We start from the raw sequence: 15,864 nt of genomic DNA, 5'->3' as shown, positions 1-15,864 counted from the left end.
GAATGAAGAGTGTGGGTGGATGTGTATACACTAGGGAGACATGGGGAGGACTGTGCTATCTGCAGGGTCACTCATGAAACCTTACTCCCAGCCATAGAAATCGATCCACAATGAGATCCATCAAAGTTATTGTCTAGGTTCTTTCTGCTGGAGCTTGAAGGGCAGATTTCTCTTTCTTCTTTGGTTACAATCAGGAAGAGTGTAATCCCAGAGCTGCTGAAAGACAAAGTCCCCAGTACCCACTAAAGCACCTTTGTGCAAATAGAAAACTGTACCTCCCTCAAATCATTTTACTGGTTTTTGTTAGAGAAGACACTTGAGTGCCATCTGCTGGAAATTTGCCATAATAAAACTATGAATCTACAGTGATATCACGACACTTGGATGCAGCATAATTGTACACTGCACATGAACAGGGGAGCCCTAGTGACAGTCATGTCCCCCACTACATGGGGAAGTTTGACCCTATCATACCAATACCCCAAAAGAAGCAGATATGATAAGAATTAAGAAATGCCTGCAGGCTTCAGGTTTACGTTTACACTTCTGAAAGTCTCCAGAGTTGGCCTGCGCCTGTGGCCTGTGCCAGTTCGTAAACCTCTACACGCTCTTTGTAATATATTGCTTTTTTCTTTAGCTAGTAGCTATATACTGAGGTTTTGTTCTTTACAACCAGAAAAGTCCTGGAAAATATCCCCAATTTCACTCATTATCTAGCCATATGACCTTGTAGCTAAGTCATTTGACTTCTGCGAGCCCAGGATTCCTCAGCTATAAATTGGGCAATTATTGGAAGAGAAGCATATGAAATAAACATATGTGAAAGGGCTTTGAAAGTACAATATGCCAAGACAATATTGAAAATGAAGGTGATGACGACGATAATCAGACAGGGCGAGAGAAGATGCAAAATCTATTCTTATTATTTTTAGATTTCCTGTCTTTCTTCACAGCACAGGGGAGTTTTTTAATGTAGAAAGGAAGAAAAAAAGAGTGGAACTTCACTAACTTAAGTCAAAATCAATAGGCATAGGGAGAAGGATTTGTTTGTGACCCTCTGAATAAGAGGCTCAGGAATCTGTCTTCTTCCAAAAGGAAGAATTAAAGATGGATAACAGCGGAGATGGTAAGTATGGTCTGTAGCTATAAAAATCAGCTCCCATCCAAAATTAATAAATTAAAAGATCAAACCTGAGACGTCTCATTTCCATCATCTCGATGTGTCTGATCAGCTACCTATTACAGGTGTCCCTCAGCAGCTCAACAAGTTGTTGAAAAATACCAATTACTCTCAGAAACAAAAGAGGAAATACAATTAGCAGCAGTTACTAACCCAGGTCAAAGACCTTCACCTATACCAACCAACCACTTTTAGTGGTGATAAAATCATCTGTTAAACAAGCAATCAGGTTGAAAAAAGAAGGCTCTATATAGGGCATAATCTACTAGATTGTTGACCATTGGACCTAAGCAGGGACCAATATATCACTGTACTTTGAAACACCAGACTGCACTCTTTCATTAGAATGACCCAATATATTTCTTCCTGACCTTATTTTTCCATACTTTAACCAATTCATCTGAGCTTGACAGGTCAATTAATTAGCAATTCTTTACTTAGGTTCACCATTTGCAAAGCCCTGTACTAGACAATTTAGACCCTATAAAAATGAGTAAAGATATGGCCCCTACCTTCAGGCAATTTGAAGTACAAGTGGGGAAAGAAAACAGTCACATATGCAAGTTAAATCTGGTTAGTTTATTCATTCATTCATTCATTCATTCATTCACCATCCATCCATTCAAAAACTATTTATTCAACACTTCTTGGATGCCAGAAGAAAAAAAAATGAGACAAACATGGCCCCTCCCTGATAGAAGTTACACTCTACCCAAGAAGAGCGACATTAAATAAATTTAATTTTAACCTGTAATAAGTGTTAGAAAGGAAAACTACATGATGCCTTGAGTACAAAAACATTTTTTTCTGAGAAAGTCAAATTTAGGTTGAAGATCTGAAGGATGAGTGGCAGTTGGCCAGGTGAAGGGAAAGGAGTAGACTATTTTGGGTAAATGGAAAAGCATATGTGAAGAAACTACAGTGAGAGAGAGCTTAGACTATCAGAACTAATTAAAAGGAGAGCAATATGGCTAAAGCACAGGGACAGAGGAGAAGAGATCAAGATGCAGCTGAAGGGCTGGACAGGGGCCAGATGGTTTCATCGGCCGTGTTAAGGCTCTTATCCTAATGGCAATTAGAAGCCATTCAAGGATTTTAAGAAGAGGAGTGTCATAATCACACTTGCATTTTTAAAGCTCAGTCTAGCTGCCTGTGTCAAGAATGAATTGAAGGATGGCAAGAGTGGATTTGGGAAGCCAGTCAGAGGAGGTGAACCAAGCTGTGAACACCCAGCTGCAGACGGCCAAGTCACATAAACAGCCACCGCCTCGTTGTGAGCACCAGTCGCTTTTACATTCTCAACCCCTTAGGTTAGAGGGAAAAACTCTCCAGGCATCCAAAAATGAAACTCAGAACACATTTTCCCTTAGAAACAATGCTATAAAAGGCAGTTGGGTTCCACAGTTTAATTAATACTTTACTTTAACTTTTATGGTGACTTTGCTTTTTCATTCTTGAGCAGCTTTATAATTGAGGGACTTGGAGTACTTCAAAAGATTCCCAGCAAAAGGCTATGAACATAATGAAAGGGTTTAAATATTAGTTCTGTGGTATAGGCAAGAGAAGCTAACACTGACTTTAAGTATACCTAGAGGCTTTTATGCAGATAACAAACAGATATTAAGAAGTACAGTTTCATGTTATTTATCACGTCAGATTCTTGCCCATGCTTAGAAAATCACTGAAGCTACAAGGTTTTCTGAAAGAGACAGAAAGGGGAATGGTCCAGTGTGTGGATGGAGGAGTGGGCCTCAAAGTGAGTTGTTGGTATCCCCTATGGCACCGTAGTCCAAATCCGACTCTGGGTGGGTGCAACACACCAGAACACACAGTCTGGTGAACAGAGGACAGGGTTAGGCTTTGTTCCCTGAGCCCTCTTGACTGGGCCCCCTCAGGAGTACACAATCTGTACGAAATGCAGCATCCCACACCTTGTAGACAAGATGGCGCATTCTCTGAGACGAAGAAGGGAAAGATAAGCTACCTGTGCCACAGTGGTTCAGAGCAGGAACTCTGGAGCCGCTACATGGTTTTGAATCCTGGTTTACTAGCTGTGTGGCCATGAGTAAGTTCCTTAATCTCTCTGTTCCTTGGTCTTTCCACCTATAAAAATGACAAAAATAATAGTACCTACCTTCAAAGTTAATTACAAGAATTGAGTTAATATTTGATGCACCGTAATAACTTTTTATTTACATTCACATGTGTGTTAATTAAATGAAATAAATAAAAACATACAAAGAGTGGGGACACTTTCTCTGAGTGAGGCAAGGCCATTTGCTGTTCAGGCAACATAATATTTAAGAAGTAATTTCTACAGAATACTGAAAATGGTTTCAGGGCCATCTTGGAAAAAAAACAATGCCTTTCATATAAAAAAACAGATGCCACCTATGACTATCCCTTGTCTGAAAGACCTCAGAGGCATCCCCCACTTTCTGTGATGTTCTGCCTTTAAGCTATTGTTGGGTCAGGAATATCTTCAGCTGCAGCTGCTACAAGGAAAGCTGAATTCAGTAGACAGCCAAAATTTAGAGCAACATCACTGTTCCCCTCTCCTGAAGTCACCTGAATTCATGCTGAACACGGAAGAATAATTCCTGCCTCCCCAGATGGTGAACAGATTCATGCTCTTTTAAAAATGCTCATCTCACTCAAATGTTTCTCAGCAGGAAGTGTCTACCTGCTGCCGGAATACTCAGAGGATTAAGGAAGATTGTATGCATACACTAATGGCTACATTTACTCAACAGTTATGGGAGAAATGAATATTTCAACACAAAACAACACTTCCACATTCCCATTACCAATTCAATTATTCCCACACCAAACTACATTCCCCACTAGGAAAGATGACTACATTATCCTCACTGATCTATCCTCAACAATTAAGGAAGACCCAGGCAACCGGCAAACACGTACCCCTCACCTATTTAAGCTACCTTCATCTGCCTTTTAGCACCAAGAAAGCTAAAGGAAAAGGGGAAATTAACAACAACAAAAACAAAACAAGACAAAACCCTGGCTGTCAATACAATCTGCAGTGACCTAAACCCTCTATAAGACATTAGTGACATTCACCACAGGGAACACCTGGTCTAGTAAAAAGTCAATGCCACAGTGTGGCACCTGGTTCCCACACTTCCATGTCTTTTCTTTGAAAATGACCCTTTTTGTCCATCTTCATTTTCGTGTCAAATTTGAGATTTAGATTCCAGGAAAAGGACTAGGTTCAGGAGTCACTTTAATATAAACCACTTGAAGGTTCTAACAGCCAAGGTTCGATGCATCAAGTATAAAGGACTCTGGTTGTTTTGAGCAGGAAGGGATTCGATGCAGAAAATTCCGTTTACTGACTTGATGGAAGGGCTAAAGGAGCAGGTTCTCAGATGGGCCTCCAGGAATGACTCCCAGAACAATATAAAACTGATCTATCTCTGAGGCTGCCACCGGCAATATAAATACAAAATCGATCATATCCCTGTGCCTGGAGTCCAAGAATCAAAGAGTGGGATCAAGAAGACATCGCCGCCCTAACTACCCCTCCATACTCAGGAAGCTGGAGGTTAGACATTGGAATACTGATGCAGAAAGAGCTCACATTTTCCCTTCCTTGCTTGAGGCAGAAAACAGACAAAAGAGGCAGGAAAATGGCCTCTGCCTTCCTCCCACGGTCTATATCTTAGCACAAGTGCATCTTTTCGTCAGAATCTATTTCACATACAGAGCCATAATTGTAAAGAGCCATTGGAAATATAGTTTTTAGCTTTCTGACCCCTCCAAAATGGAGGGTGAAGTAAAAATGGAGGTTGACTAACTCAATCAACAGAATCTACCACATGACTTCTACAAACTTCCAAAAACATGGTCACTACCTTAGTGGTCAAACACATGGAAATGTATGATCAGAGAGTATTCTTTTGCATTAAGCCTTAACCTTTCCATGAACCATAGTAACAACTCCTGAAACAAGTACAGCTTTAAGCCTCTAGCACTTTAGTGTAGATTAGTATATTTAATTACTTTCCAGAGTCCAGAAGATACGAAGGCAGCAGTCTCTACACAGGGGAAGAAGAGAGACTTAGAACCAAAGGAGAATAAATGTGGATATAGGGAGAGAGCAGGGACTGGACACTAAAGACATGGTTCACCTTCTTTACAACTGAGGATTAGGCCAGTGTGGCAAGAAATACGCTCTGTCACACAGGCACTGGGGGTTTCTCAGAATCAGGAATGAGAGAAGAGAATGTGTGCACCCTCATCATGGGACACTCTCCCCACTCGGATCTGAACAGACACCCCATCCCCATACTCACCTGAGGACTGGGTAGGCCCAAAGGACATTTCCACAAAAACACGAGGTAGGTCCCAAAGGTGGCAATAGCATCAGCAGTTCCAAACTATAGACCCACAGAACAAATCTACTCTCTAGTGTATTTTATTTGTCCAGGCCAGGGTTTGCTTGGAAACTGCGATTTGATTGCCTTTAGGTAGGACGTGCACCCTCCATTTCAAAGCATGTCCTTACCTTTCTGTATCATTTTTATCTAGTAGCTTCTCACATTGACGTCATCTTCCTGGCTACCCCTGGCCTGTTCTTTTTCCTCCTTATGGAAGAAATGAAGAGCCACGGTCCAATAAAAATAAATAAAATCATCAAGCCAATGGATAAGTGTGGGAACATAAATGAGAGACATAGCCAAGAATGAGAAACAAAAAGGGGCGGATCAAAGCCGGAAGCTGCACTCTGCCACAGACACCATTTACTCTTTGCTAGTGGGACCACTCTTTGCATAGTGCCTGGGTGTTATTGCTGTGGTTTAGAGACACAGAGTCCCTGTGAGCCCCTAGGATCTGGGAGAGAACATTCTACATACACATCAGGAAGACCCTCGGAGGTCCTGGACCATTTCCAGGTAAGATGAGTCACCTTTGCTCTCACTTTCAATTAAAGAAGGGAGGAGCCCACTGGCCAGGAGCCTGGGAATTTGTCCTGCCTCATGGGTAGAGCAACCCAGGTCTGTTCACCTGGCGGCCAGATATTAAGTTGTCTATGGGGCTGGGGCAAAGCCCAAAGTAAGCCATGATAATTATCCAGCCTGGCTATTCTCTGCCTGGGCTCCTCTTAGAGGCTCCTCCTACTCCCAGGGAACTATAAACCAGTTAACAACTCAACTCTAATTAATAAGCTCCTTAATGAAGATATAAATGCCCACATTTTTATCCTTTACGATGTACTTTGGACTCTTTTTTCCCTTAAATAGCTTAACTGATGTCTCTGCTTCCTCGTTTTTCAATTCCCACTTTCACATTGGTTTCTGATCTCTAAATAACAGCCACTATCTGTCTTGACTCTTCAAATCCATCTCATTCACTGCCCCCCTGCTCTTTGCTCCTTATTTTTCAGGATGTCTTGTGTGCTCTGTAGAAGCTCCATTGCCAACCTGTGAGAACAGGAAAACCCACTAAGGTTTTCTTCTTTTTTTAATTAATTTATTTTTTTCAGGAATACATTTTAGTGATTTATCACTACATGTAACACCTGGTGCTCAACAAGTGTCCTCCTTAATGCCCCTTGCTCATTTAGCCCATCTCCCCCCACCCAACACCCTTCCAGCAATCCTCAGTTTATTTTCTGTATTTAAGAGTCTCTTTTGGTTTGTCTCTCTCTCTATTTTTATATTATTTTTGCTTCCTTTCCCTTATATTCATCTGTCTCATGTCTTAAATTCCACATACGACTCAAATGATATTTGTCTGTCTCTGACTCATTTCTCTTAGTATAATACACTCCTCTAGTTCCATCCCCATTGTTGCAAATGGCAGGACGTCATTCTTTTTGATTGCTGAGTAATATTCCATTATATATATACCACATCTTTATCCATTCATCAGTCAGTGGACATTTGAGCACTTTCCATACTATTGGCTATTGTTGATAGTGCTGCTATAAACATTGGGGTGCATGTGCCCCTTCAAAACAGCACACCTGTATCCCTTGGATAAATACCTAGTAGTGCAATTGCTGGGTCATAGGGTAATTCTATTTTTAACTTTTTGAGGAACCTCCATACTGTTTTCCAGAGTGGCTGCACCAGCTTGCATTCCCAACAGCAGTGCAGAAGAGATCCTCTTTCTCTGCATCCTCGCCAACATCTGTTGTTGCCTGAGTTGTTGATTTTAGCCATTCCGACAGGTGTGAAGTGATATCTCATTATGGTTTTGATTTGTATTTCCCTGATGATGAGTGATGTTGAGCATATTTTCACGTGTCTGTTAGCCATCTGGATGTCTTCTTTGGAAAAGTGTCTATTTATGTATTTTGCCCATTTTTTCACTGGATTATTTAGTTGTGGGGTGTTGAGTTTGATAAGTTCTTCATAGATTTGGGATACTAACACTTTATCTGATATTTGCAAATATCTTCTCCCATTCTGTCAGTTGCCTCTTAGTTTTGCTAATTGTTTCCTTCATCATGCGGAAGCTTTTTGTCTTCATAACGTTCCAGTACCTCATTTTTGTTTTTGTTTCCCTTGCCTCTGGAGATACATCAAATAAGAAGTTGCCGCAGTCAAGGTGAAAGAGGTTGGTGCCTGTTTTCTCCTCTACAGTTTTGATGGCTTCCTGTCCTACATTTAGGACTTTCATCCATTTTGAGTTTATTTCTGTGCATGGTGTAAGGAAGTGGTCCAGGTTCATTCTTCTGCATGTTGCTGTCTAGTTTTCCCAACACCATTTGCTGAAAAGAGTGTCTTTTTTCCATTGGATATTCTTTCCTGCTTTGTCAAAGATTAGCTGGCCATATGTTTGTGGGTCCACTTTTGGGTTCTCTATTCTGTTCCATTGATCTATGTGTCTGTTTCTGTGCCAGTACCACACTGTCTTGATATTTACAGCTTTGTAATACAGCTTGAAGTCCGGGATTGTGATGCCTCCGGCTTTGATTTTCTTTTTCAGGATTGCTTGGACTATTTGGGGTCTTTTCTGGTTCCATACAAATTTTAGGATTGTTTGTCCTAGCTCTGTGAAGAATGCTGGTGTTATTTTGATAAGGATTGCATTGAATATGTAGATTGCTTTGAGTAGTATCAAAAATTTAACAATATTTGTTCTTCCAATCCATAAGCATGGAATAATTTTTCATTTTTTTGTATCTTCTTCAATTTCTTTCATAAGTTTTCTGTAGTTTTTGGTGTATACATTTTTTCACTTCTTTGGTTAGGTTTATTCCTAGGTATTTTATGGGTTTTGGTGCAATTGTAAATGGGATCGATTCCTTGATTTCTCTTTCTGATGTTTCACTGTTGGTGTGCAGAAGTACAACCAGTTCCTGTACATTGATTTTATATCTTACAACTTGGCTGAATTCATGTATCAGTTCTAGCAGTTTCTTGGTGGAGTCTTTGGGGTTTTCCACATAAAGAATCATGTCATCTCCGAAGAGTGAAAGTTTGACTTCTTCCTTGCTGATTTGGATGCCTTTTATTTCTTTGTGTTGTCTGACTGCTGAGGCTAGGACTTCCAACACTATATTGAATAACAGTTGTGACAGCAGACATCCTTTTTCGTGTTCCTGACCTTACGGGGAAAGCTCTCAGTTTTTCTCCATTGAGGATGAGATTAGCGGTGGGTCTTTCATATACGGCTCTTATGATTTTGAGGTATGATCCTTCTATTCCTACTTTCTTGAGGGTCTTTATGAAGAAAGGGTGCTATATTTTGTCAGATGCTTTCTCTGCATCTATTGAGAGGTTCATGTGGTTCTTATCCTTTCTTTTATTAATGTGATGTATCACATTGATTGGTTTATAGATATTGACCAGCCCTGCATCCCAGGTATAAATCCCACTTGATCATGGTGAATAATTCTTTTAATGTATTGTTGGATCTGGTTTGCTAGTATCTTGTGGAGAATTTTTGCATTCATGTTCATCAGTGAAATTGGTCTGTAGTTCTCCTTTTTAGTGGGGCTTTTGGTTTTGGAATCAAGGTAATGCTGGCCTCGTAGAATGAGTTTGGAAGTTTTCCTTCCATTTCTATTTTTTGCAACAGTTTAAAAACAATAGGTGTTAAACGGGAACCCTCTTGCACTGTTGGTGGGAATGCAAACTGGTGCAGCCACTCTCGAAAACAGTGTGGAGGTTTCTCAAAAAATTAAAAAGAGATCTATCCTATGACCCAGCAATAGCACTGCTAGGAATTTACCCAAGGGATCCAGGAGTGCTGATGCATAGGGGCACTTGTACCCCAATGTTTATAGCAGCACTTTCAACAATAGCCAAATGATGGAAAGAGCCTAAATGTCCATCAACTGATGAATGGATAAAGAAATTGTGGTTTATATACACAATGGAATACTACGTGGCAATGAGAAAGAATGAAATATGGCCTTTTGTAGCAATGTGGATGGAACTGGAGACTGTTATGCTAAGTGAAATAAGTCATACAGAGAAAGACAGATACCATATGTTTTCACTCTTATGTGGATCCTGAGAAACTTAACAGAAGTCCATGGGGGAGGGGAAGAAAAAAAAAAAAAAGGTTAGAGAGGGAGGGAGCCAAACCATAAGAGACTCTTAAAAACTGGGAACAAATTGAGGGTTGATGGGGGGTAGGAGGGAAGGGAGGGTGGGTGATGGGTATTGAGGAGGGCACCTTTTGGGATGAGCACTGGGTGTTGTATGGAAACCAATTTGACAATAAATTTCATATTAAAAAAAATCTACCATCAAGGTAAAGAATAACTTCTTAGATCAAAGTTGAAAATAAAAATAAAAAAACACTGAATCATGGGAAAATAAAAAAATAAATAAAATAAAATAAAAATAATAGGTGTTAACTCTTCCTTAAATGTTTGCTAGAGGGGTGCCTGGGTAGCTGAGTTAGTTAAGCATCTGACTTTGGCTCAGGTTATGATCTCAAAGTCTGTGAGACCAAGCCCTGCATCGGCCTGTGTGCTGACAGCTCAGAGCCTGGAGCCTGCTTTGAATTCTGTGTTCCTCTCTCTCTGCCCCACCCCCACTGACACTCTGTCTCTCTCTGTCTCTCAAAAATGAATAAACATTTTAAATAATAATAGTAATTAATGTATGTATGTATGTATGTAGTATGTTTGGTAGAATTCCCCTGGAAAGTCATCCAGCCCTGGACTCTTGTCTGTTGGAAGATTTTTGATTACTGATTCAATTTCTTTACTGGTAAATTCAAACTTATTCAAATTTTCTATTTCTTTCTGTTTCAGTTTTGGTAGTGTATATGTTTCTAGGAATTTATCCATTTCTTTCAGATTGGCCAATTTATTGGCATATCATTGCTCATAATATTCTCTTATTATTGTTTGTATTTCTGCAGTGTTGTTTGTGATCTCTCCTCTTTCATTCGTGATTTTATTTATTTGGGTCCTTCCCTTTTTCTTCTTCAATTTTGTTAATTCTTTCAAAGAACCAACTCCTAGTTTCATTGATCTGTTTACTGTTTTGTTTTTTGGTTTTTGTGTGTGTTTTTTTTTTTTTTTTTGACATCATTGATTTCTGCTCTAATCTTTATTATTTCCTGTCTTCTGCTGGTTTGGGGCTTTATTTGCTGTTCTTTATCCACTCTTTTAGGTATAAGGTTAGATTGTATATTTGAGACCTATCTTCCTTCTTTAGAAAGTCCTGGATTGCTATATTCTTCCCTCTTATGACTGCCTTTGCTGCATCCCAGAGGTTTGGGGCTGTTGTGTTTTCATTTTCATTGGCTTCTATGTACTTTTAAATTTCTTCTTTAATTTCCTGGTTAACCCATTCATTCTTTAGTAGGATGTTCTTTAATCTCCACGTGTTATGGTCTTCCCAAATTTTTTCTTGTGGTTGATTTTGAGTTTCATAGTGTTGTGGTCTGAAAATATGCAAGGTATGATTCGATATTTTTTGCACTTGTTGAGGGCTGATTTGTGTCCCAGTATATGATTGATTCTGGAAAATGTTCCATGTGCACCCAAGAAGAATGTGTATTCTGCTGCTTTAGGATGAAATGTTCTGAATATATCTGTTAACTCCATCCAGTCCAGTGTGTCATTCAAAGCCATTGTTACCTTGTTGATTTTCTGCTTAGATGATCTGTCCATTGTTGTAAGAGGGATGTTGAAGTCCCCTACTATTATGGTATTATTATCAATGAGTTTCTTTATGTTTGTGATTAATTGATTTATATATTTGGGTGCTTTCATGTTGGGGTCCCCACTAAGGTTTTCAAATAGAAAGGACAGGAGCTGTGTGACTATCTACATATGTGGAAACCAGAAGAAATGTTACAATATGTAAAACAGCAAATACAGTCACCATCTTAAGAGAAGATACAAGAAATGTGACTGGCAACCACCATTGTGCCTCACTGTTCTCCATTGAGGGCAAAATTCTAGCTGGAGCAGTTAGACTAAATGCATGGGTGTCAGAAGGGTCAAACTTGAATATCTGAAATTCCTCTTTGTCAAACATTTAAAGGTTACTTTTAAATTTTTTTTAATGTTTATTTATTTTTGAGAGAGAGAGAGAGAGAGAGCATGAGTGGAGAAAGGGCAAAGAGAGAGGGAATCCAAAGCAGGCTCCAGGCTCTGAGTTGTTAGCACAGAGCCCGACATGGGGCTTAAACTCACCACCAGAGAGATCATGACCTGAGCCAAAGTCAGACGCTTCACTGACTGAGCCACCCAGGTGCCCCTCTTTAAGGTTTATTTTAATTTAAAATATATAATTATATATATATATATATATATATATATATATATCCATTCAACAATCATTCCTATATTATGTAATATTTCAGACATAAGCTTTATGTATACCTTACACGTAACTTCTCCCAGCCTAAGACTCAATATGTGACTGCCCTTATTTTATCCAATTATCCACACATTTTTCTCCACTACCCAGATTAACATGAAGCAAATCTCAGACATATTATCATTTTATGATCTCTTAATAAGACCTCTTATAAGATCGGGGCCCTTGTACTGACAAGCTTCTAACCATTGGCCTTAGTGTGTAGGCTCTGGAATTAGATACACCTGGGTCTGTATATGCCCAGGGCAGTAGCCACATGACTTTGGAGAGTTCCTGAACTTCTCTAAGTCTCTAGTTCTTTGTCTGTAAAATAAAGCTACTACCTCTTTAGGCTACTGTGAAGGAAAATGAGATAATGCAAGGGAACTATCCAGCCCTGAGTATGTATTTAATAAATATTTTTCTCATCGTTATGGTTATATGGAAATTTTAAAAGAAAGAACTCTTTATTTCTCTAGGAAAGTCCCATGTTTCATTGGATGATTTTTAACCATCATATATCATCCTATTCTTTATTGTTTCAATACCAACTAGACAAAGGAGAGCATCCTCCTTTCTTTAGAACTTTAGCTGACTGATCTCTGGGTACTTTCTTCTCAGCCTCTGGCTACATCTCAGACTCACCTTGTTAATTTCTCATTGCACTGAATATCAAGCAAAGGCAGAAATCAGATTTGACTGAAATCTGCATTTTTTAATGTTTATTTTTGAGAGAGAGAGACAGAGCATGAGCAGAGGGAGAAGGAGACACAGAAACCAAAGCAGGCTCCAGGCCCCAAGCTGTCAGCACAGAGCCCGATGCAGGGCTCGAACTCAAATCATGAGATCATGACCTGAGCCAAAGTCAGACGCTCAACCAACTGAGCCACCCAGGCGCCCCGAAATCTGTATTTTATTTGTTTCATTTTGGTTTCTTCCCACTGAGAAAATGAGCACACTGATACTAACAGCTTACAGATGTCTGGGGAGGCCTTGGTGAGGTCCAGAAGGTTCTATAAATTTGACAAAAAAGGAAGGTCAGGATGAAAAGTCCCACTATTAGAGAATTTACAATATTCTGAAAGCAGAATTTTATTCACAAACACTTCTAGTCCCACGATGTCAAACATCACTAATAAGTGATGAGTACAATCCCTCTGTCTTTGGGTAAAGTTGGATTCTGTAGACTTTACTGCACAGGGTCTGTGACCTGAATTGTGCAGGGGTCTACCCTGCTGGTTTCACAATTCTAGGTGGTGACAGGACACTCATACTCTCTAAGGCAGTCGTTGGAAGCAAGACAGTCCTGACACTTAGTGAGCATTCTACTGCTCTTACTATGAAAGGAAGCTTTTAAGTGGATTCTATAGCTGGAAATCCACATGAAAGTCTTTGAAGGACACAGGTAAAGCCCTAACAAAATTATGAACCATCTTGCCTATCAAACTACATCAAAACATTCTCTTTTTAAGTACTAATTTTTTTTTTAATCTCCACAAAGATCCATTACTAAAATGCATCCATTGTCTTTACATCAGAGAATGAGTAGCAGAAGAAAATGGGTTGTAGACAGGGACAGGGATAGCAAGTGGAGGTATGTTAGTGGTGATGTGATCAGGGAGGTATCTGAGGTCAGTATACACAATGGGTTGATTCCAGACAGTGAGACAAATCATGGGTTGGCCAGATCTTAAGGTCAAAGTCACAGTTAGGAAAGTCAGGGTGTCTAAGGACACTGAATTGGTGAGTAGAGATTTTGCTGTGTTTCTCCCTCATGGTGGTGTTCTGGAATCATAACACAGTAATGGTGGTCAAAAGAAGAACCAGAGAGGCACACAGGAAGTTTTCACTTCTTAAGGAGATAAAAATCTGATGTCAAATTACATGAATTCTTTGTGGCAGACAGAATGTATAACCTCCTCCCCTTGGGTGTGGACGCAAAAATAATGGGATTTCACTCCCTTGATTACGTTAGGTTATGTGGCAAATGTTTCCCGCTCCAATATCTAATGAGGTTTTCTATACTTCACTTTCATCCCTACATCTCTGATCACAAGCCTTACGCCACTCTGGGGATGTCATGACAGACTGAACTGCACAATACTCGATGCATGTGCGTAATCCTCCAAGCATCTTCCTCCGGGAAGTCTTCTCTGACTGCTTTTCCCTGAGGCTGAGTGAAGCACTCAACTGTACAACATGCACAGGATGTATTCACTTATTTACTTTGACCTCACCCTCTTGTAAAAGGGCATGGCATCACTTTCAAAGGAATAACAGGATTTTTTTTTAATGAACAAATGAGAAATTCGAATGAAGAAAAAATAAAGTAAGGAAAAGTAAAATGAACTCAGGGTACAGATTAAGATTCAAAATGCCTGCCACACAATCTTACTAGATGCGAACCACAAAACGTGGCTCTCAGCTTTCCAGCCACCAAAGCAGGGAGAGAGACACAATCCGTTAAGTAATCCATAGTGACCCTATGCTTGTATGTTTGTTTTTAAGAGCACCTATTTCTGGTGCTGTCATCCGAGGAATTTCTTCCTTTGGTCTTCATTGGAAGAAGTCATGCAGAATTTAAAAAGCAGCTTAGAGGGAAGGATCTGGTTTGAACATCTGTAAAATACCCTATTTGCTTCACTTATGAGCACAACAGGTGCACTGTTTAGGGTCATTTAATCCCCCAAATAGGTAAACACCACGGCAGAGTTGAGGGAGGAAGAAGGAGGGAGTGGGGACCGGAGGACATCAGACAGAGAAAGAATCACTCATACTGATGTGGTTAGTGAGTGCCAATCAACGGAACCCCAAAACGTGGGAGAAGCAGGCAAGAGCGGCAGGGAAGCCTGCACCCTGGAGAAAGTGCAGACTGTGGGAAAAGCAGAGAAGTTCTTCAAGTCACAGGCAGACATTAAGAGGAAAAGGCACAGTGCCAGACAGCGGAACATAGAACAACCAGGAATATTCCCACCAGAGAGGCCTTAGGGATGTCAAATTCCCTATGATCCCACCCTGCCTTTAAAAGTAAAGGAACGAAGACCCAGAGCGCACAAGCATCTGTCCCCATGGTCACACAGCCGATGCAGAGCTGACATCCTGTGACTATTTAACACTTTGGGTGACGGGGATGAACACACTGAGAGGCCTTCCTGAAGCAAGTTCATGGCTGATGTGGGTCTGGCGCCAGAAACACAAGGTGGATGACAAATAAAGCAGTCGCTTGGATAGAGTGGCGCTTGCCTTCCGCTTTATCAAAACCCCAGCTAGTGCTGTGACACATATATGTGTTCACTAGCAAACTAGGAGAATTACAGGGATTACGGAAATGCCTCCTACATACCAGACAGTGCACTCAACACCGTCCTGGCAGGATCTCACGGAATCCCTGCAATATGCCAGGATGTAAGATCCTCTACAGCTCACGGACAAGAAAACAGGCTCAGCCACGGTGAAATGAGTGTTCCCCCACGGTCACATGGCTAGGGGGTGGTGAACACAAGATTTGAACACGGGTCTGTTTGACTCCAAAGTGTGTGTTCCTTCTCCAGCCCAAGAAAACCTTTAACCTTCGATTCCATTGAGCAAGAACAAAGAGATGAGCCTTTACCTACAGTACCCGAACGGATACATTCAGCTTGAAGAGCTCCCCAGGAACTGCAAAAGGCAGAACCAGGCTGGGGATGCAAATGACCCAGCAGTAAATGCACTCCTGGTCAGGCCTATAATTCAAGTTCATGGTGCTCACTGTGTATAACAGAGGGAATATCCATCCCTGTGTGTATACACAATACAGACAGCACGCACACGGAATCTGATCCCTTCCCGGTGAGCCCACAGCAGGAGGTCACTTGTGAAGCTGCCCAGAGCTCTGACCCAGGG

This window comes from Prionailurus viverrinus, chromosome D2 (genome assembly GCF_022837055.1).
Source record: "Prionailurus viverrinus isolate Anna chromosome D2, UM_Priviv_1.0, whole genome shotgun sequence".
Taxonomy (NCBI): Eukaryota; Metazoa; Chordata; class Mammalia; order Carnivora; family Felidae; genus Prionailurus; species Prionailurus viverrinus.
This window is presented reverse-complemented; position numbering follows the sequence as displayed.